The 22,299-nt window shown below is 34.5% G+C and overlaps 1 long non-coding RNA gene across 7 annotated transcripts in view; it reads right to left on the reverse strand.

The window, feature by feature from the left end:
- The window catches only part of LOC116169928, a 74,457-nt gene extending 60,208 nt beyond the window's left edge, over positions 1-14,249 (reverse strand). For 6 of the 7 annotated variants that reach the window (XR_004145123.1, XR_004145122.1, XR_004145126.1 and 3 more), the window contains exons 1-3: positions 14,177-14,249; positions 11,661-11,744; positions 9,325-9,511 (exon numbers count right to left, since the gene is read on the reverse strand). This is a non-coding gene — a long non-coding RNA (uncharacterized LOC116169928). Of the gene's footprint in view, positions 1-9,324; positions 9,512-11,660; positions 11,745-12,848; positions 12,897-14,176 lie in introns of those variants that run through there. The other variant, XR_004145121.1, reaches the window with a different exon arrangement.
- Positions 14,250-22,299: the final 8,050 nt, after the last annotated feature.

Consider the following 22,299-nt stretch of genomic DNA (forward strand, 5'->3'; position numbering starts at 1 on the left):
TTGCAATTAAAATTTGTGAATGTTCGTATTTTCGCCGTACCTTTGCTTAGAAAACAGATATCAAAATGCTGTTTTCACTGATCTGCTCACTTTTTCATCTTATTTGATAATATCATATACCTAATAATTATATCGTTCCATTTGAAATTTAAAAAAAAAACCTGAAAAGTTTAAGTCACATCGCGCCCTCTACCACTCATCACATTTACTATAAAGACTCTAATCATATAAAATCTGACTCCACGGAGAGAGCTCCTTCCAACAAGACCTATTATGGGAAAATCTGTTAACCTAAACCGAAGTTACATTCAATTCCTCTTCTCACACCCCTCATATTTTATGAGCTAGAGCAATATGTGCTGCATCAAAATGATGCAAAATTGGTGCAAGATTGCTATGCATGTATTTTTTATGCATGTTTGTTGGGTATATTTTAGAAAAAATCCCGAAGCGGGGCAATTAACGGTTCCATCGATATGGTTTGTGACCATTATTAATGGGACACCCAGTACATATATCTTTTTGAATTTGGGGGGCAGTAGTTTCCTCATAGCTTGTTCTTCAGAGTTTTAAACGATCATATCTACGCCGTCGAAAATCTTTAACAAACTCATTTATTATATTGATTCTATACAATCCAACAAACTTTCCTTTATTCAAATTTGAACTTTATCATTGAATATACCACAGGACTGAAGTACGTCCTAATCCCTCAGGTGCTTTTCTATCTGCACCCTCGGGATTAAAAAAACACTTTAATCCCGTGGTATATAATATACTATTTGTAAGCATAGTTAGTACCTAGTTCAGAGATAAATTCCAATTATTTTGTATTTAGTAGGTATATTACTCTAATATTACTATTTCACATGTAACTATTGCCCAATTACCCTCACTAACGCTATCACTGGCAGGGGGTAATGTAGCGGACGAAATTTCAGAAATTAACTTCCTGTAATTACTTTGCACAAAAGTGCATAACACTCTGGACCGGAAAGCAGATTTAATATTAAGGATCTTTTCTCTAATCGACAAGGGCGTTACTTACGGTTTAAGATATAGAAACCTTCATATAATTCGTTACTTCCTAGGAGTCATCCGAAATGTACTTTGTTTCACATGTGTTACGCGATCCGCAGTTTCGGACAGTATATATGCATATAACGCTGATATACTCGTAATAAAGTAGAGGTCGGTGCAGGTGCGTATTCAGTTTTTATTCTAAAATAAATTTCAATTATTTCTCCTTACTCTCCTTAACCCCACTTTACGCTTCACTTAAAGCTAATTAAATTATCTACAACTTCTATTTAATAATTTCTACACGTAGGATCAATAGTTTACCCACAATTTCGATCTAAAGAAGGTGTAAAACTCAAATGTTCACTTTTTAGAAAAAAATGACTATCTTCAAAGTGCCGTAATTTGGTAACTAATTGACTTACAGAGCTCGGGTTAGGCGCAAATTGTTACATATTTAATACTCTTCAAAAACGTATACAATGACGAAAGTCGAAAAATGCATAGTTAAGGAAATATAACGCAAACACTGCAACAAGTCCGAAAATTTCGCGGCTTTTCGTATACTACACTTTTTCCACAACTTTTAGAGAGTTGCAAACTTGAGTATACACTACTCTAATGGGTCCAAACAACATACTAAAAAATCAGAGATACATCATGTTTTGTTGATTTATTGTCGATTTTGACTGGCCTATTTGTCTAGTCACCATTGTTAATAATAATGAATCGGTTCCCAAAATTCCGGTATTTTTATGACTTGATAATATTTTAATAGCAAATTATCGAAATTTTTTAAGTGCAGAGAAGTATTAATAATTTAATTTTACAAATAAAACACCAAATATTGTTTACACGGCGTTTAAAGCACGCACGTTTTCTGCAGTCGTTGGTATAGCACCGATCGCGCTATAAAAATTTCATCAGCAAAATTAAAATCAATCGTTTTGATGTTTTTGTTCATTTCTAATTTTTTTTAATTTAGTTTTGTTTTTGATTTAGAACTTTTATACGGTAATAAATAATATGAATTTAAACGAATAATAATTATTTTAATACTACACTGTATATCGCAAACAAACAGTCAAACTAACAGCCAAACTGTCCCCGCCATCTTGTCCGCCATTTTTGAAAAAATGTAAATAAAGTTATTGTATTTCCTTTTGACTTAAGCAGGCACTTTGCAAGCAAATTATAATTCTTTTAGAATATTACAAACCTCGGAATTTGGAGCGCCATTTCAGCCGCCATCTTAATTTTTGTTGCCTTCAGAATTTTTCATAAAATGGTAATAAGTTTAATGTTTAAACAATCGATATTTAGCTGTTATAAACTTAAAAAAAATAGTCCGAACGTTTTTTAGGTCTAAATGTGTAAAATACTTCTTAAAAAATGGTTCTTTTGACTTAACTTGAGTTTTTATGGCGGGCGCTCTTATGGAACTTTACATTGGGTGCAGTCATACTCTTAAATTTTGGGCATTTCTGAACACCCCTTTTTGTGTGTATTTAATAATCTTTCTACTAGTTTTTTTTGTGTCTTAGTGTTTCTAATCACTGACCAATGGCGTTTGGTGTCAAGCGGCTTTTTCAAATTGAAATGAAGTTATAAATCCCTACCTTCCCCATAAACTCTTTTATTGTAAATAGCAGCGACTGGTATTGACTAAAAAGTGATTTTAAACAACTCTTTGACAAATACATTGAAACTGGGATCAGTGGTTTACGGGGAGGGCTAATTAAAGTTGAAAAAACATTTCATACCAAAGCAGAATCACAGGCCGCCCAAGGCTGCTGCTTTTTATGCGCGATTAATGTTTAAAACCTTTTGGTACTGTTTCTTTATCGCACGGTCAAAATTTAGTAAAAGCACGACACTTTATAGAGTATAGGTAACCAGTAAATATCAGTTTGGAAAATCTCATTGAAAATTAGTATGTTGTACCTTCTTGTTTATTGGGGTGCCGTACAAACGGATGAGGAGTATTGTTTTTTTATGTGACACATGTAAACACTAGACCGTCATATAATACTTCAGCAATTCCAGAGACAGCCCTAAATGAAATTAAATCACCCCTCAAAATGGTGGCAATAAAACACAACAAAGCGTTCTATATAAATCGCCATTTTACCGATTTGAGTTGGTATATATTTAGAAGTGCCGTAGAACCAGCAAACGAGTTAACATATAAAGTAGATAAAATATGAGAAGCAGTTTGGATTTTTTATAAAAGACAAAAAGCTGGTATATGTGACTTTAGTTCCGATATGGTTTTATAAGGGGTAGTTGAAGTGATTTATTTTGTCACATTCTATTGAATAATGCGTATTTGGTAAAGTCAATATTTCAGAATCTGTTCCCGTTTCCGGTGCCAGTTTTTTATAAACGGCGTAAACAATAACGGCGTCAGGTAAAAATGGGTGTAATTTAATTGGCCTCATTTCTGATTTGATTAAAAGCACGATAATCCGCAAGTTTCGTTCTAACAACATTTTGATATTATCCGCTGTGTATAAATTGAATGGAATTACAAACCGTTTTGTCACTAAAACTTTCCAGAATGAAGTTTAATCGCAGGCTCATAAATCAGTGTCACGTTTAAGGGAAGAACTATCAATGAAAAAAAAGTAAATGGGTAAAAAATAGTTAATTAAATTACCTACAACAATTAATCTTAGTCGAATGTCCTCTAGCTGTTTATTTCATTGACAATGTTTCCTATTTTACAGTAATGGATTATTGACAAGCTAAATTGTCTTTTAACGAAGCTTTTATTGAGTTATAGTTTTATAAGGAGGTTTAAATTGCATTCCAGGAGTCTATTATAACCCCATTTAAACACCACACACGAACTTACATCAAGAGCGTGCGTAAGGTCACCCTTTGTTCTGATGTAGCAAAGGCAAATTATCTAGAAACTTGAAGGTATTTGGTAATTCTCGCGGGTGATCCTTTAATCTGTTTCTTGCAGACATTCAGTCACTCATATCCCCCTGCTAGGGTTTCCACATTACATTCTCGGGCGCCTGCAGTACTCGACAATTATTAAAAACAGAGCGCGAAAGGAGAAAACAAAATACGGAATTATATTTTATCTAAAATCGCCCTCTCTTTTTTTTTAAATAACGCGGACGTATTTTCAAACGTGCGCGGCTAAAATAAATGGAATGATAAATTTTGCATACGGAACAATTGCTATTTCAAAGCTATAACTGGGAAAAGTTTTGAATAAAACAGATACCAACAGGGGAATTCAAAAGCACAATGTAGTGAAGGATGCGCGATAAGATTCGTGCTAAAAGTCACACATATGCATAAATGATAAGAGATTTTTTCCACATTCCCATGCAACATTAGAATATCTTTTCCGGATCAGTCCACGATAATCTCGCGCGTCAATGTCGCCAAGAATCGGCATAACGGATTTTTATCCGCCCGTAAAGATTAATGTCGCCCCCGATACGTAGAACATAAATATAAGGCGACGAGAATTGTTAATGGTTCTAGTCAAGAACTCAAGACGTCTTAAGCTATAGTTATTGCAAAACCAGTGCGATGGAAATCCAATTATACTTCGACGATGCAGTTATACATTATGCATGACAATGGATGTATTGCTAGAGGAGGTCTCATAAAAGCTCACAAAGACCTTTATTGAGTAGAATTAGAAGCATGAAGCTTGCATACGAAATCTGTGCATAAAGTATTTGCGAACCCTCTAAGACTTGTAATAATCACAGTAGTTAAAGTTTGAAATGTCCATTTCTTCATTTTCACTTCGCTAATTGCGCATTTGATGGCTTGATTTCAACTTAAACAACTCAACTGTTGAGATTTCGCATATTTGTTGAACGTAAACATTCTAATACGGTAGGGGTAGCTTTTACAACTTACCAAAGTGCTTGTCATGAAACATTAATAGGGTAGCAAAAATGATTCTGCAGAAAATATACGCGCACTTCATAATCGCTATGACTTGGTTACCTCTACTAAAGGAGGAGTTAACCAAACATATGACACAACAAAATCTCACACAACACAAAAAAGAAATGATTAGAGCAAAAATGGCACAGTCATTTGCATTTATCGTCCTTTATATTGTCTACATCTCTAAAGAGCAGATAACTAAATTTTTGAATGTTTTTAGCGTAGCGGTAACGCTTATATGGTCAGTTTTCCGTCGCCTGTCTGTCTGTGTCTGTCGGCCTTCTGTCTCTTCGAAATCTCGACTCCTGGGCTACCTAGAGACTTCGGGTTTCGCTAATTGAAGGCTCCTATGGTCTATATTTGCCAGTCACACATCATTTATAGTTGTGTTACACGGTAACATCCATGGTGGGTTTTGAAACATTTATTTCATATTTTCCGATTGTAAATGTGATGTCAAGTTCAGGTAGTTTTTGTGAAAATGCGCAGTTGCTTGCATGACAATTGCACACATTTTTGTACAGCGGGCCGAAATTTTAGCCGCGCCCGCGGGACTATAAAGAATTTTTTTTTCAAAAGTCATATTTTTGATTTGTCACAGCAAAAAACTGATAGGTATGACCTCACTTTTAACCACAAAAAAATTTAGTTCATATATTTCAATTTCTAGCTACGCCTTCGGGGGTTTAAATTTTTTTTTCCAAAGTCACATTTATACATTATTCAGGCAAAAACTCTATTAAATTGTTCTTGAGTTCCAAATTAACCCAGAACTCACCACGAGTTCAACCCACCCTCCCCCCACTGTATTGCACATACACTACATTAGTTTTCCTCTATAAAAGATGCAAAATATTGACTTTTGTTCTCAAACGAAGGCAACATTTCTCTTTCATTTAATTTCGACCCAGTAGCGGATTACGGGATTTAGGGAACCCAGCCGCAAGATGGTTTTGCCGCCCCATCCTTGGAATATGTGTAGGTAACTGCCGACTAGGCACAAAGAACTTAATTATTTGCAGTTCCAGTGGTACTTAAATAATAATCGAAACTTTTAATAATTTGCCACATTACTGATATTTTTATTATCGTTAAAAAATGAAAAATGCAATCTTACAGTAATACAAAATGTAGGTAAACTATAGATATACATACAGGCTGATTTAAATTCGAGGGCCGCAATGGGGATCTCGGAAACTGTAACAGATAGGCCGGAACATATTTTTATAAACAAAAAAATGAAGAAATAATGGGAAAATGTAGTTTTTTTTTTGCATTTGACTGCCATTATCCTGTTAACTATTGCTCTATGGGAAAACATGAAGAGAAATGAATTTGTTTGGAATCGAATTTTCTATAAGACACAGTTGGTATTAAACGATAATTTCCCAATGATATTGTGTTTTACGGAAAAATTGAAAAAGAATCCCGAAAATTTACAGTCTATTTTTACTAAGTAAAATTCATCCGATCTTTTTGAAAATCCATATTTGGTCACTTCTTTTGATGACAAAACAATATAACAAACCCGATCATCGTAGGTATCATAGTCATTGATTAATTAAATGAACAAGTTAAACAAACGATGCTTTGTCTTTCACACTGGACGACTCCCAGAGCGTTCTCAATTTTTTTTTACAGTTGGTGAACCCTAAAACAACCTTTGCAACAATTGCGCCGATGATTCTTGCAAATCGACGGACTGTGGAATTTGTTTTCAAAATCTGAAGAATTTTCTTAGATAACAAATGGAATAATTTCCAAAATACAACAAGAAATGTAAGTCTATAAAAGGCGAATCGAAAGCTCCCGGAAAATCTACATTAAAAAAATACGTCCAAATCCGATTAAATAGTTCACGAAAAATCACTAGAGAAATCAGCTATGACTGTGGGCTTGTCTTCTTGTTATATTTCGGGAGTTAACTGAAAAGTCCCACAATCCATCAATTTGCAAGAATCATCGAGACAATTTTTGGAAATTGTTGGGTTCCACTATCTGCAAAAAAATTGAGAACGTTCTGGAAAGTCATTTTGCCCAAGTAAAAAGTTGCGTGAAAAAGTTGCCATTTTGGAGTATAATAAACAAAAAGTGCATGTTAGTTTTCGCTACCCTGAGCAGAATTTGCGTGTATTTACCGCGCACATTAGTTTCCCCATCTCATTAACGTGATACAAAATTTCAAAAGCGCCACTCAACAAATTCCACAAATATTTTGCGACTCTCTACGCAGTGCCACGCATGAGAAAAAATCCCTAATATCCCGTGTAAAGTGAAATTGCGATAAAGAAAACTGTTAGCAAACTCAGGTAATATTTACGATCATTTTTGTGCCGGTAAAGTTATTAATCAAGGTGAAAAGTTTACTAATGGAATTTCCCACACATTAAGCCCAAAATTGAAGAACAAACCGTTAAAAACAAGTTTATGCTAGTAGTAGTTTCTTTTGCCAACCTAAAATTTGTACTGACCAGAAGGATCGACCATCGACATCTGCAATTTAATCGATCATCGTCAAAGAAGTCTCACTCCAAGAGCTGTTCGAGTTATTCATATCGTCGGATTTTAAGAATGCATCCCGGATGTCACTTGTTAACCACCCCAATGTGTGGTATTTCGCAATTATTGATTTTGTCAACCAAAAAAAAATTAGGTTCCTAATTCAAATTATTAAACGAATAATTCGTTTCATCTATAGTGTACATCCTCAATAAAAAATTCGAAATGGGAAAAATAATTGATGGGGACGGATCAAAATTAAAAACAAAAAAGTAACATATAGCTCGCTCTCAATCCCTACCAGAAAAGCTTAGTAAACATCACGCTAAAGATTGACATTTTTTGAAGGTTTTTTTACCGATTGGGGCGAGTAACAGAAATCGCAATTCTTTTATTTTTAGATCAGTCCATCTTTGATTAATACGTTGTATTTGCATTATTAATTAATTGAGAGACGTTATTTGCTTTCTTTAGCCTGAATTTTATTTTTTTTCAACATTTGTAAATGTATACCTATATAGGGAATTTCCCTTAAAAAAGTGTTTTTTTAATATTTCAACAACATGAATTAAATTGACTTTCTGACCAGACCACTCCTGAGAAGAGATCCACCGTCCATCTGCCCGTCTTTACGGCTGCGTCGGTTTCAGACCTTAAGAGCTATACTTTTTTCGCTATTTGGTTCTTTACCGTGTCGATGCTTAAGATTTAAATAATGAATATCGAATTTCTCCATTTATTTATACCGTGTCTGCCAGATTGAATTAACCATAGACCAACAACGTTAATATATTTTTTTCGCGAAAGATCCACCAGGCTTTCGATATGTATTTGAGGTTAGGGTTCAACGTATGTTGCGCTAGCTTGATGCTAGAAAGAGATTGGACGTTAAACGCCAATTCTAAAGGCCTGGCAGATCCTTAGCGAAAAAATATATTGCCGTTTCCCTATGGGGCGTTCTACCTGGAACACACTGGAACCATATGCATATTTTATGTTGTCGCAAATTATTTGGTCTTTTCAAAAATCTTAAAAAACATGGGCATTACATTTGACAAACAAAAGTTGTCTCCAATTCCGGTTAAACCGGAAGTAATATCGGAAATTTCAATATACGATCGGATAGAACGTAAAGTTAAATTTGACAAATTGTTCGCCAAATAAAAGGGTGGTGAGGTGAGGTGACCCACTTATCTCGAACACAAGCTGCATTCATTGGGTGTCATCTGCGTATAAGTGATACATACAGTGTTTTATTGAATTAATAGTTCAATCGTAAAAATGGTTTAAAAAACTGAAACTATGTGCCTTTAGATCGCTACAAGTACAGTATAGGAAACCTTGTCGAAAGCCTTGGAGTAATCTAAGAGGATAAGAACAACAAGATTATTCTTGTCAACAGTCGCTTGCGCGAGTATTACTACAACTAGAACCACGCTTAAAACCAGTGGTTACGGTCCCAGTAACTTCTAATTTTACTAGCCATCATTTTCTCTAGAACCTTAGATAAACATGGTAAGATGCTAATTGGTCGAAACTCTTTAAATTCCTTGGGATCTTGACGTTTAGCTAATGGTACCACTTTGGCAACCTTCCATGCATCAGGAAAGATGCTTTCACTTAAACAAAGATTTTACCAGTGATTTTCAAATCAGTTGTAGTACCGTGCCGTATCTATAGATTTTGTTTTTCCTTGCTCACTAATTCCTACCGCTCCGTTAATTGCAAGGTAAGCTTTTTGCTATTTTCGTTTTCATTTATTGTAAGGGGGGAATATTGTGTCGCTTTCCTGCATTTGCTTTCCCGCAGAAAGCGCCACCGAAACAGATTATTTACTGTTCCCGTTAAAGGAAATTGTAATTGTGTTTTAGCACTCACCAGTAGCCGCCTACCGCTTCCGCTTTAGAATTCCTGGAACCGCCGTTCTCCATTCGAGTTATCTGGAGCTTATATCATCGCCGACCGCATTTTGTCCAGCAACAAGAGAGAGTGGAAACCTCTGGTGGCACCCGAAGCACTCCTGTTCCATCGTTTCCTGCCGCCGCGCCGTCTTCCACTATGGCCACTGCCACCGTCAATAAATAAATAAATAATCAGTTCACTTATGATACAGAAAAAATTGATATATTTCAACCGTTGCCCGTGCCCCCGGGCGGTAAAAGATTTTTTTTTCAAAGCCACTTTTAGATGTGTGATGTGATTATTATTCAGACAAAAGTCGAGGATTTTCATAGCAAAAAACTGATAGATACCAACTGATACCATGATTTTTTTGCTATCACAAATAAAAAACATAATTTTCAAAAAAAATTTAGAGCTCCGGGCACGCGGCTACAAATTTTTTTTAAATTTTGAAAAAAAAACAAGTTACTTGTCTACCCATCTTGTAAGTTTCTTTTAATATGATAATTGAAATTTTTTTCTAATGACATCTGCCATTTGTATTTCAAATGGGACGCGGAGCACGATATAATATGACGTTTAGAACAATTGACAATGCTGTTACTATGGAAAGGGCCGCGACGACAGAACCTAAGCTTGCTTTTTTTACGTCTAAATTAAATTCAGAATTGTCAGAAGTTTTGCAACGATTTATATGGCTCCTGTCATAAAATAAAGTTTTGTATTATAGACGACGAGTAAGGGAAATTAACAATCTCGTGAAGGTTAATTCACTCAATCGTTAAAATATCCCTTTATACCTTACACAATAAATAACTATTAGTACTCTAAGGTTTTAATTGTTCTAAAGTTTTAGGGGTTCTGGAGGGTTCCAAAGATTGTACGAATGTGTGATGTCACTCACAATTTTAACCTAAGCCCTTTCAAATTAAAATTGTGCCAAAACAACCATCCCAGTCGGCTATGCTCTCTATTCGTAAAAATAAAATAGTTGCTATTACAACACGAAATAGTTCGACTAAATCGCAAACCGTCCATTGCCGTTTTACTTTTATTTCGACGTTAGAAGCCGCAGTTTTCCATTATGCATTTTAGAATTGAGCCCCATATATCGAAGTTAATGTTCCATGACGTTTTTGTTACTTTTGTTATAATCGGTGAACCGATCTTCTAGCTAAGATCTCCAATTCCTGCTACATGATTGTGTTTGAAATGTTGCCTGATACAATCTGCATAACTGCAATTTGCAATACATCTAGTCAGATGATTATGGCAAGACGTCCACCGCAAATTTACCGCAACGTCCGTTCGATGCAAGTCGTCACTGTCCAATTCCGTATTGGAACTGTCGAGATGGGGATTTAATGCTCGTCATAGCGTAATGAAATTCTGTATCTTTAACCAATGTTATTATAAAAGAGCAATTTAGTAGTGTAGTCTTATAAATTATTAGACCGAATTATAATTCACTTGATGTTTAGTAAAATTGAAGTTCTGCGATTAGTAGCACAGCAAGGAGTAAAATTATTTGTAACCTCGGTGGTAACAAAGAACAAATGGCCATATAAGAAAGAGAGCTTTTATTAATTTTATTATAACTCTATGGCTATTGGTTTTTCTATTTCAGCTCAATTCATTGAAAGCAGTGAAGGAAGGCAGTATACAAAATGAATAGAAAGGGTGCGATTGCATTCTACAAGTTACGATCACTTGTTATTTAGCACTAATTTTCTTTCAGAGGCGGACTCAACCATTTTTCGCCTGTCTGAAATCCACTCCTAAGTATGTTCATCAAATGCTTAGATGTTTAGTTTTACAGTGCCTTATCGTTGTTTATGGCAATCTTAATTTTAATAAGATAAATTATTGCAGGGTTATATCCGCCGATTTTCTAAAATTAGTTAAAGTTCCGGAAGTTCTTTCTGATGGTACACCACACCAAACTCGAACGAATGATATGGTAGCCATTATTGATTTCAAATTCGTAAAAAACACTCAAGTAAAAGTAAGATTTTTCACTTAAAACTTGCCCGAGATGCTATAAAATTAAAAGAATCTAAGTGAGACCTGGTCATTACCCTTATGCATTAGTTTTCAACAATTTATTCCAACAGCTTTTCCTATTATAAACATCCACTCATCTGTAACACCCTGTACAAATATATTTTTCTGTATTTTTCGCATATTTCAACTATAGGCGCTAATTGCCATACCTACGTAAAATACAATTTTTCTTATAAGATCCACTTTTCACACTATGGCATATGACATCCCCAAATAATATATAAAAATTTAAATTCAGTTTTATTTACCATTTTTACAGCTGTTTAAGAAGTGGCAATGTGGATCGATGATTGGAAATATTGCATTCGGGATGGATATGGAGGTCCTTGTACCTGAAACAAACAGACAATATTATTTTTATTCATTTTAAGAACCGAGACCTTCTTCTAAACAATTTCATACAGTCAAAGTCATATTTCCCAATCATCCCCTTTACAACCACGCTAGAAGCTTTATGAATTTATTTAAAAAAAGGACCCGGAAGTTTTAGATACCTTAGCAGATCCAAAATCATAGAAGAATGTAAAGTTTAGAGATCCCGTATCAAAATTTGTAAAAACTACATAAATGTCTAAAGGGTCAAAGAGCTAGCAATATATAGCTTCCGTTTTGAAATTGACAAATGTTTAGAGTTCAGAGGTTCACACAGATTTTATTTTAGGAGAAGGCCTTCAGCCGCATCGAATAATTAGAAGCTGTCGGAAACTCGCGCCATATGAAAAAACTAAGAAATTACCATTTGAATTTTTCTACCTAATTAGAATAATGAATGGTAAACAAAAATTGACACAATTGATAAAACATGCAGTTTCACATAATTTTTTCATGTTCAAACATTGGTTCTAGATTTACGGATGAATTCCGAAAATCCCCCGAGTTTAAAACTTCAACTCAATCGGAATGCTTCTAAAACCCCTACCACGAATCCATGGCGGATTCGTCGGTGGCCGGAAGCAAAAAAAATTACTTACTTATTTAGTACCTACTTATTTTTGTGCATCCATATTGAGATGTTGAAAAATCGTAGATGTTGCCAATCAAAATCATTAACAAATGTGATCAGGTCGACTTATTTTAAGCTCCTGCATCACCCCCTATGTTTATGACATACCATAGACCGTTATTCAATATTTAATTTATGCTCGTCAAATCCATACGTCATATTAGACGCAATGGTGTTTTCATGCCTAAATAATTGCGGTTAAACCATCTTATACTAAAAAACTAGAGCCAGGCCGGGGTTTTACACTATTTCCAGTGTTTCGCCAAAATAGAAAGGAAATTAGCATTACAATTAAATTACACAAATCGAAAGGACAGCTTGTAGTAAAAGGCTATTTAGCCAAACTTAATGCACTGTCCGCGCTTAAAGAAAATGATTAACATACAAAGACATCGGTCATAAGAATTTAAAAATAAGGGTATTTAGAACTCACCATTTTACTTGTACCATACACGAGCACTGTGTGTGAGGAACAATTCACTACTGGATATTGGTTGCAATTGTAAGTGCAGATTTGTCATGCAACCTTCACTTTATCAGGTGGTTTTCGAAACTCCAATATCCAGTTTTGTTCACTTTACGCGATGTTATATCACAAACGACAATGATTATATTACATATCTTAATCATTAGTTTCACAAATCGACATGGTAACACAAAAAGACAACCCTATTTTGGAAGTTAGCTGAATTATAATCGTCTAAAGAAAAATAATCCCTACAACAAGGATTGTTTTTTTTAACTTTATCCTAACAGACTACGAATAAATCTTTTATTTGGATTCTTTCGTTTCTGTCGGATTATTTGATATTACAGACCCTGTCAAATATTAAAATGTGATGGCTGAAATTGTGCCGTCGTATTAATTTGAAAAATTGATTTATAAACATATACGATCGGATTAATGAACCGGCCTTACGAACCTGTGAATCAACTTACAGATTTCCGAAATTTATCAGTACTCAGAAAGCATAAACAGTTGTCATACGTACGTCAAGAATGGAATACAGTCAAGAGGAAGCATTTGAAATTGTTTCCATTTCTGAATATAATATACAGCGTGCTCTATTAACGAGAAGAAAGATCAACGTCAAGTCATCCGATTTCCCTAAATGATTTTTTTCTGTAGGGTCATTTGACGTTTACCATTCATTATCGCATAATCTTTTGCCTTGTAGAGTAAATTGTTAGTCACTTTTGTCCCTGCTTTTGTCATTGCATGCTATTCATGATTTCAATGTCAGGTGTCGTGGTGAAAAATTTAGCGGGGAAACTGAATAATCAAAAGTCATTGGCAAATAGGCTAAGATTTCCACCCCTTGGCCACTTATTACGAGTGACAGTCGGATAAACTAAAGATTTCGCAACTGAACATGTTGCGATGGTGGTGCTATAATTAAAAATGCGCCCGTGCAAAAAATAGTTATCCAAAAAGGTTTAGTAGACAGGAGAATTTCCAGGTCGCTAGATCTGCACATCATGAAATGTCTAAACGTGTTTCGGGGAAAAAGGGCGGTGTTGGGAAAAGCTACCCACGATATGTAGTCCTCAAAATTATGGCATTAGGCGTCAAGCTTTTAATGCTGTAGGTTTATTCTGGAATAATGGAACCTTCTTTAGACAGGAATCAGAATTTTAAATCTCATTTACCTTCCACAACTGTCCTTTGAAGAATTGAACAGCAAACTACCTAAAGAGCAATTAATACTACATGTCTAAATACGTTTCCCCATTTAAACAAAAAATCTAAAGAAAACTTACAATTGATGGTTTCCATTTCCTTCCATGTAAAACACACACTTAATTAAACAATACGTCCCGAATACAGTCATTTGGTCACTGCTCTACTACAAAAATTTTATCGGTTGCATTTCAATTAACCCGTTTTATCAGTTGACGACAGGTATAACGTCATACTACAAGGTCGTGCAAGTCGCTCACAATTTTATCGTTTAGGTAGCTCTCTCATTGCGCATTTTGTAGTTTTTAAAACTATAAGATTATAAGAACTTCTAAATCTATTACCATAAAAAATTCAGTAAGTGTTAGAAATGGCGCGATGAGGTAAAAAGGGAACATTCCACATCTACAAGTTCTATAAATAAGGCTAATTTTTAATTTAAAAGTAAATTTATACAAAGTAACGCAAATAAACAGTAAAATAGCTGGAATCTACGAAAATTTGAGCCTTATTTCAAAATAATGGTTAAAGCTGTCGACTGTTTGCATTTACTTCTCTAAAATATGTATACAACCGGATAAATAGTTCTCCTTTGCTGTTAGAAGGCAGTTAATAGCCATTTTATTCATGAAAAACTTTATACAAGTCTACACTTAATTAAGATTTATACTTGCAAAATCTACTACTAGAAGGAATGGCATGAACAATGGAAATGGGTTGTAATAACATCAAAAAGTGAAACTACATAAATATTTTGTGCCATAAACGATCCAACTTGCACGCATATTTGTGTGCGTTTCTATATAAAATTTTCAAACGTCGCCTTCGCCTACCTCCTCGTATATTTTGAAACCATTACATTTCATGAGATCTAAGTCTGAAACGCTAGCATAAGTAAACAGAGTTTATGCCTCATAAAATACTCTCCCCCAGAAATGGAGAAATCTGCTGCGTCCCCGTTCTATATCTTAATTTTGAAATTGATACATAAATTATCATTAGCCTGTGACAAATCGCAATCAAATTAATATTCATTTATTATTTAATCAACACTTAAATGGCCATAAATTAAGGGGGTACCTTTTAATCTCGTTATATCTGTATTACTAGCTTTTAAACTTTAGTTGATATTTATTGGATGTACTTTTGAAATATCTAGCGATCGATAGAATTACAGATTACGTACTCCGATCCGATCCTGTGGCGAAGGCGTTTTTTTTTCTATTTTAATTAGGTACGTCTGAGGTTTAACCGCACTGAAAATGGCGAAAATGTAAGAAGGCTGGATTAATAAAATTACTGTGTATCGTCCGCACAGTGGCTTAGTGAATTATGAATGATTCGATTAGCATCCCTCCAAAGTAATTTACTTAAAATTTGCGGTCGACACCACGGCCGCTTTAAAAAGGAAGACTGGAAATACTGATCCACCTTTTATAGTCTATTGCTTGAAATTCGCACCTATATGATTTTATAAGGCTTAACCCGTGAAATCAGCTCAGTAATTCCAGCTCTAACTTGAGGAACCGATCTGTAATTTGATAATTAGTAGGAAAACACACTATTACACACAAACTACTAATTATAACTTACAATTACTTACAGTTTCGTTCCAAAGATTAAATATCCAAAAAAAGTGGGCTCGCTACCAACTTTTATTTTATAGCATTTATGTTAAATTGACATTTTAACAGGTTTGAAAGAGTAGGCTAAGTCCTCTGTAACCGTAAGGATAGATAAAGTAAAACATTTGACTGTGCATTCTAATGATTCTGTCGTTCTTATTTCAAATGCACGATATCAAATCAGAACACATGACAATTCTGTTTCTATAGAAACGATCGCGACGACAGAACCTAAGCTTGCTATTTTTGACGTCTCTAAATTAAATTCAAAATTGTCAGAAGCTTTACAATGATTTATATGGCTTCCGCTATAAAATAAAGTTTTGTATTATACACGACGATAAAGGGAAACTAACCATCTCGTTTCACTCAATAGTGAAAATATCCCTTTTTCGTCTATTTAACCTTTATCGTTAGGGATGTATTTTTGGTGTAATTTTAGAGTTTGGTATAAAGTGTTGGATGGCCATTCAAAGCCACGGAAAGTGTTTATAATAACATTTCAAAAACGGTTTATTAAATTTCACGCGTTTTTCCCCATTTCCCATTCCCATAAGAAATATAATGGTGTACATTTTTGAGAAATTTTGAAGTTCTCGCTTTAATTTCGAATCATCCATTTCAAAACTTTTGATGATGTCTTTTGTGTTGAATTTTCGCAGCATTACTCTAATGACTATATCAGGAACTATTGATATCTAAAAGTCTGAAATTAAGTGACAGATCACGTCTTATTTTACCCAACTCATTTTCGTAGATAGGTTAGATGATATACCTACATATTTAAAACTAACCCGCCTTTGGCTTGTTAAACCGTTTAAATAATCCATTTTTACCGGACGCTTCAAAAGAAAGGGAAAATTATACGTGTCATTTCTGCTGTGCAAGATAAGTTGCTGCATCATCTGCCTTATATCGAGCGGTTTGTGATGTGATTACTCCAGATAAAGGCTCTGCAACGTCTCGGACACAAGTGCCTTATTATATTCTATCCGCATCCCTTATGAATTTTACTATCCATCATTTCTCTCGCAGTCTCCTCGTTGGCAAATCATCAAATCGAGCTCTCGAGGGTCACGTAATCTGATCTTAAAACTTCCTGGTGAGAATCGGAACGTCCGCTTTTTTCACGTTGATTGAATTCGTATCATATTTTCTAAAAATTACGCTTTAATTCGTTTTTTGTTATCGACGACAAATCGAGTTTACTATTTCCAATTTTGAATGGATGCCTTGTTGAGTGTGGCTATTGTAGAACCTACAATTTTAGTGCGAATAGAGGAATACAATTTTGTGTATAGATAAAAATGGTGCATAGTTTGACCCGAATCGGCTCATATTGTACTAGATATTTTCTTTTATTTGCAAAGATACAAAGATAATTGTAGAGCAGTTGCCCCAACTCTATTATAAACAGTAATATCCTGGGTAATATCCTTTGTTAGACTGCAAGTACAATATCAGTATTTGTACTTGGGGCTAGGTGACATAAAGTGGAAAATTTACTTATATGGAAAATAATTAAATATAGTGTTCGTTTTCTAATACTTTTGAAGTGTGTATTTATCCTATACAAGGAATATTCGGGAGTTTTCCACCAATAAGAAAGGAGCGATATTTATTTTACTCTAAAATAAAGTATGTACTCGCAACAAGAACGTAGACCACAATTAGTTCGTCCCGTCTACAGGGGCGGACTAGCCCGGGGGGGCGGGTGGCGATTGCCACCTGGCCTGTAGATCATAATGGCCCGTTGGAAATTTATAAGTATGTGCTGTATTTAGTTTCTTGCACTATTAATAAATTATTAACACGTTTCTCTAATTGGGGTTGATGTTAGGTTGTTAAAAAATTCTGTTTTAATTGAAGTGTTTTACAATGAATTTATCATTTTTTGTCGTAGCATGAAAGTGCTGAAATACAATGATAGGCGACGCACCTCGTGTGGATTGTATATTTTGTTACTTTTAATTATCAGCTGCAATTTAAAAAAAAACTGTATGGTAATTGATTTTCGAGAAAGGAGTACTTTAAAATGTTTTTGTGGTGCACCTCAGAGCTAACCCCCCCCCCTCGCCACCTTCATTACTACACTAATACTTTAATGGCCCGTAAGTACCCAGTCGCCGTGTATAACCTTCCTTTTTTACCAAAATTCGACTACACCAAAATTTCTCGGGAAAACACTTTTTCTTATTAATTTGGGTGGCGTAGAATCCAAATCAATTCGTACTTTTTCGATCAGACTTCTCAATCAAAAGTTATAAGACTAGAAACCAATTTCGAAAGAAAATTCAAAGGGCTGTAACTTTTGAACTAGTAGCCCAATCTTGGAACTGTTTGAAATTATGGATTCTACAGGCCACATTCTATAAGAAAATTTTTTTCCGGGTCGATCTGAGACAATTTTTTTTTCGGGGCTCAAAAAAAGGCAGTGTATAACCTTCCTTTTTTACCAAAAATCGACTACACCAAAATTTCTCGGGAAAACACTTTTTCTTATTAATTTTGGTGCGTAGAATCCAAAACAATTCGTACTTTTTCGATCAGACTTCTCAATCAAAAGTTATAGACTAGAAACCAATTTCGAAAAAAATTCAAAGGGCTGTAACTTTTGAACTAGTAGCCCAATCTTGGAACTGTTTGAAATTATGGATTCTACAGGCCACATTCTATAAGAAAAAATTTTTTCCGGGTCGATCTGAGACAATTTTTTTTTCGGGGCTCAAAAAAAGGCAGTGTATAACCTTCCTTTTTTACCAAAAATCGACTACACCAAAATTTCTCGGGAAAACACTTTTTCTTATTAATTTGGTGCGTAGAATCCAAATCAATTCGTACTTTTTCGATCAGACTTCTCAATCAAAAGTTATAGACTAGAAACCAATTTCGAAAAAAAATTCAAAGGGCTGTAACTTTTGAACTAGTAGCCCAATCTTGGAACTGTTTGAAATTATGGATTCTACAGGCCACATTCTATAAGAAAATTTTTTTTCCGGGTCGATCTGAGACAATTTTTTTTTCGGGGCTCAAAAAAAGGCAGTGTATAACCTTCCTTTTTTACCAAAAATCGACTGCACCAAAATTTCTCGGGAAAACACTTTTTCTTATTAATTTTGGTGCGTAGAATCCAAAACAATTCGTACTTTTTCGATCAGACTTCTCAATCAAAAGTTATAGACTAGAAACCAATTTCGAAAAAAAATTCAAAGGGCTGTAACTTTTGAACTAGTAGCCCAATCTTGGAACTGTTTGAAATTATGGATTCTACAGGCCACATTCTATAAGAAAATTTTTTTTCCGGGTCGATCTGAGACAATTTTTTTTTCGGGGCTCAAAAAAAGGCAGTGTATAACCTTCCTTTTTTACCAAAAATCGACTACACCAAAATTTCTCGGGAAAACACTTTTTCTTATTAATTTGGGTGCGTAGAATCCAAATCAATTCGTACTTTTTCGATCAGACTTCTCAATCAAAAGTTATAGACTAGAAAAAGAAAATTCAAAGGGCTGTAACTTTTGAACTAGTAGCCCAATCTTGGAACTGTTTGAAATTATGGATTCTACAGGCCACATTCTATAAGAAAATTTTTTTCCGGGTCGATCTGAGACAATTTTTTTTTCCGGGCTCAAAAAAAGGCAGTGTATTACCTTCCTTTTTTACCAAAAATCGACTACACCAAAATTCTCGGGAAAAACACTTCCTTATTAATTTGGGTGCGTAGAATCCAAATCAATTCGTACTTTTTCGATCAGACTTCTCAATCAAAAGTTATAGACTAGAAACCAATTTCGAAAAAAAAATCAAAGGGCTGTAACTTTTGAACTAGTAGCCCAATCTTGGAACTGTTTGAAATTATGGATTCTACAGGCCACATTCTATAAGAAAAATCTTTTTCCGGGCCGATCTGAGACAATTTTCTTTGCGGGCCCCAAAAAAAGGCAGTTATTACATCCCTTTTTAACCAAAAATCGACTGCACCAAAATTTCTCGGGAAAACACTTTTTCTTATTAATTTTGGTGCGTAGAATCCAAAACAATTCGTACTTTTTCGATTAAACCTCTCATTAAATAGTTATGGACAAAAAACAAATTTCGAAAAAAAATTCAAAGGGCTGTAACTTTTGAACTAGTAGCCCAACCTTGGAACTGTTTGAAATTATGGATTCTACAGGCCAAATTCTATAAGAAAATTTTTTTCCGGGTCGATCTGAGACAATTTTTTTTTCGAGCCTCAAAAAAAGGCAGTGTATAATAACCTTCCTTTTTTACCAAAAATCGACTACACCAAAATTTCTTGGTAAAACACTTTTTCTTATTAATTTTGGTGCGTAGAATCCAAAACAATTCGTACGTTTTCGATTAGACCTCTCAATCAAAAGTTATAGACTAGAAACAAATTTCGAAAAAAAATTCAAAGGGCTGTAACTTTTGAACTAGTAGCCCAATCTTGGAACTGTTTGAAATTATGGATTCTACAGGCCACATTCTATAAGAAAATTTTTTTTTCCGGGTCGATCTGAGACAATTTTTTTTTCGGGGCTCAAAAAAAGGCAGTGTATAACCTTCCTTTTTTACCAAAAATCGACTACACCAAAATTTCTCGGGAAAACACTTTTTCTTATTAATTTTGGTGCGTAGAATCCAAAACAATTCGTACTTTTTCGATCAGACTTCTCAATCAAAAGTTATAGACTAGAAACCAATTTCGAAAAAAAAATTCAAAGGGCTGTAACTTTTGAACTAGTAGCCCAATCTTGGAACTGTTTGAAATTATGGATTCTACAGGCCACATTCTATAAGAAAATTTTTTTCCGGGTCGATCTGAGACAATTTTTTTTCGGGCCTCAAAAAAAGGCAGTGTATAACCTTCCTTTTTTACCAAAAATCGACTACACCAAAATTTCTCGGGAAAACACTTTTTCTTATTAATTTTGGTGCGTAGAATCCAAAACAATTCGTACTTTTTCTATTAGACTTCTCAATCAAAAGTTATGGACTAGAAACCAATTTCGAAAGAAATTTCAAAGGGCTGTAACTTTTGAACTAGTAGCCCAATTTTGGAACTGTTTGAAATTATTGATTCTACAGGCCACATTCTATAAGAAAATTTTTTTTCCGGGTCGATCTGAGACAATTTTTTTTTTCGGGCTTCAAAAAAAGGCAATACTCGAAATCGTAAACATTTCCAATGCTAAAAACCAGATGTCCCTACATTTTAACACGCAATTTCACGTTTTAAAATTAAATACACAAATCTTAAGGAACAATTTACAAAAGCGACAGAATTTGGACAAGAATTACGCAAAGACAACAATTCTCAAAGAAAAAATAGACACTGAGACAACAAATTCAAATACTGTAAACCAACTTTTACATTTACATGACGCTGTTTTCACAACAATACATTCTACTCTATTTTTCTGATTCTTTGTACCCTTTTCTCGCACACGTTCTAGTTTTTATTAGAATATTGTTTCCTAGGCAGAGAAACTGTGATGGAAACTAAAATTTCCTGTCATAAAGTAGGCACGGAAAAAGGTTCGGATTTTTTTCTGCAGACGTGCGAGGGGTAGCATATTAATCAAAAATTCACGTTGAGTAGTTTCCGTATCGCCAAAAAGGCAATGTTTGTATTCCATCGAGGATAAAAGTATGCAAATCCCTGTGTTTTTATACAACGCAGAAAGAGCTAGTGTTCGCCCGTCTGTCTTTTCCTATATCGATTGCGCTATTCCTTATTCATTTCTCTGCGGTCGCTTAGGGCCTAAAAGAAACTTCTCTCGTTACTTCTCGTTTCTTACAGGAAAATTCGAGTTCCGGGTCCAGAACTGTGGCGAATTCGAGTTTTACTCTTATTGGTAAAAGTTTCGTTGTTAAAAAGTTGGTTGGTGGTTTTGCCTTAGACAGTCGTTATGATTGCTAAAGTTGTAAGGAATAAAAAACTCGAGTCCCTCCGGTTTACGGCCGGGCGGCGGTTTGCGAAAGTGACCCGAATGTTCTTGTTCTAAATTCAGAGTTCGTATGCTGGTGGGGTGCATAAACAGATTAATTGTGTGTATTTTAAATAATTGTGTCACGATTAATTCATAATCAGCAGGTTATGGACCCTAGACATGGAAATTAAAGAAATAATTAATGGCATCAAGAGAATAAAATCGTGAGAAACATAAATCAATTGATTAACTTTGTAAAAAATTCATATCAAAAATTTAAAATAAGACTAGTAATAGAAAGTCAGAGAAGATAGTAGAGTGGAAGTAGCACAAGTGCAAATGAAAGAAAAACAATAAATTTACGTTAGAGAATAAGAAAATTTAGTAGATTAATTGAGTAATTACAAGTTAAGGAAGACATTGAAGAAGATGAGAGAGAAAAAAAGAAGAAAAAAGAAGAGAATATATCATATTAGACATGAACAAGTAAAGAGACTAGAGGGTGTATATATTTTTGGTTTTTCATTGAATATTTTCATTGGATATATTTTTAGGTAAAAGTTCTTAAGGAAAGTAGGGTCTTAAGTTCAGGGGACATCATTAAGTTTATATAGAAGGGTTTTGAGTAGCTTTATGGATTTT

The sequence above is a fragment of the Photinus pyralis genome, unplaced genomic scaffold (genome assembly GCF_008802855.1).
Source record: "Photinus pyralis isolate 1611_PpyrPB1 unplaced genomic scaffold, Ppyr1.3 Ppyr1.4_LG4, whole genome shotgun sequence".
NCBI lineage: Eukaryota > Metazoa > Arthropoda > Insecta > Coleoptera > Lampyridae > Photinus > Photinus pyralis.